Raw genomic sequence first — 1,430 nt, 5'->3', positions numbered from 1 at the left:
AGTATCACACAATGTGATAAAATAGAAGCCGGAATTGCTGCAAGATGTCCTGGTTGGTAATAATCCAAGCATTTACTAAGGATCTGCATCTCTTTCCGATTATATTATATGGCAGTATATCACTTGAAGTGCGATTTATTCCGGTAATTGTTGAGGCAGGCTACAAAAATGCCCATACACAGATTGTGACTGCGGCCCGCAAATTCCCAATACTCACAGGCCTAAACCGGTCGGACCCCAAAGTTGGGCGCCTGCGTGAACCGGAAGCACTAAAGTGCTTCCGGTTCATGCCCCTCCCTACGCCACCTATTGGACACTCAGAGGAGGTGGGAGTGCTCCCACCTCCTCCTTGCCCCCGGGGACCAGTGCGACCGCCATAATGGCGGCCTTGTCCAAACTTGTGATTTCAGGGACCTTTAGTCTTCTTGATTCACTTCAGCCACTTGTACTGAAGTCACCAGTTTGTAAAATAATGGAAAGGTTCCCCATGTGACATCGAGTCATGTGACCACTCCACCGGCGCCACTGTGAAGTGAAGTCTCACCCTTCGCCGTCAGTCGTGAGCGCCAAGGCCACAGGCTGCTCACACGGCCCTGTGAGGTGCACTGCTGCCAGTCTAAGCTATGTTCAAGTCTGTGATCCATCTAATGCCCACCCGTCCACTGCACCCTCCCGCCCCAAAGATTAAAGGTCAGTCGCCCATCACCTCGATTGTGTTGTACCTCTTCTAAGAGGGAAATGTGCAAATTGTGCATTCCTCTTCGAAATTAGCTGTTCGTCTGTGCTTATTCAGGCTGTATTTTCTGTAAGGTCTTTCGTCGATGTACTAACCCCGAAGTGCCCATCACTTACGGCTGCTGATATAGGACCAAACCCCACACCCCATTGTTAATGAATGGAGCCAAACATGGCCCAGTGCTAGCTTATGACACCACCGTGAGCACTCATTGTGCGTGAGTCTTCAAAGGTTACTGCTGTGTGCACTACCAGATAGATAATCTATGATGAGCTATACAACTAGGTCTAGAACAACAAGATTGTAGATGTTCAAGGTAGCTCAGTAGGTGTTGCTACTGCTGAGCAGTTAATGACAAATGTTTCAGCAACAGTCCAAAAAAATATGACGGGGAATGTTTGTAAGGCACTGACCTCTTAGAGGCTGCTTTGCATCAATGGTTTACATTTATCAGTACAACAAAGTCTCTCTGACTCATGGTTGTGAGTTGTGGCTACTAGGCAGACTTCTAAGCCACTGAAACAAAACTGGCCAGTAATGATCAGTGTTTGGGACAAAGGTTTCAGATAAATCAAAGGGCTCATGGAAATCTTAAACTTAGAGTCTAGTGTATCCACCAGTGTTAGATCAGATCTAACCTCACCAGTGAACTTCATTAGTAGCCCTGACTTTCCAGACATCATTAGAGGCTCAA

The sequence above is a fragment of the Triturus cristatus genome, chromosome 1_1 (genome assembly GCF_964204655.1).
Source record: "Triturus cristatus chromosome 1_1, aTriCri1.1, whole genome shotgun sequence".
NCBI lineage: Eukaryota > Metazoa > Chordata > Amphibia > Caudata > Salamandridae > Triturus > Triturus cristatus.
Note: the sequence above shows the minus strand (reverse complement) of the source record.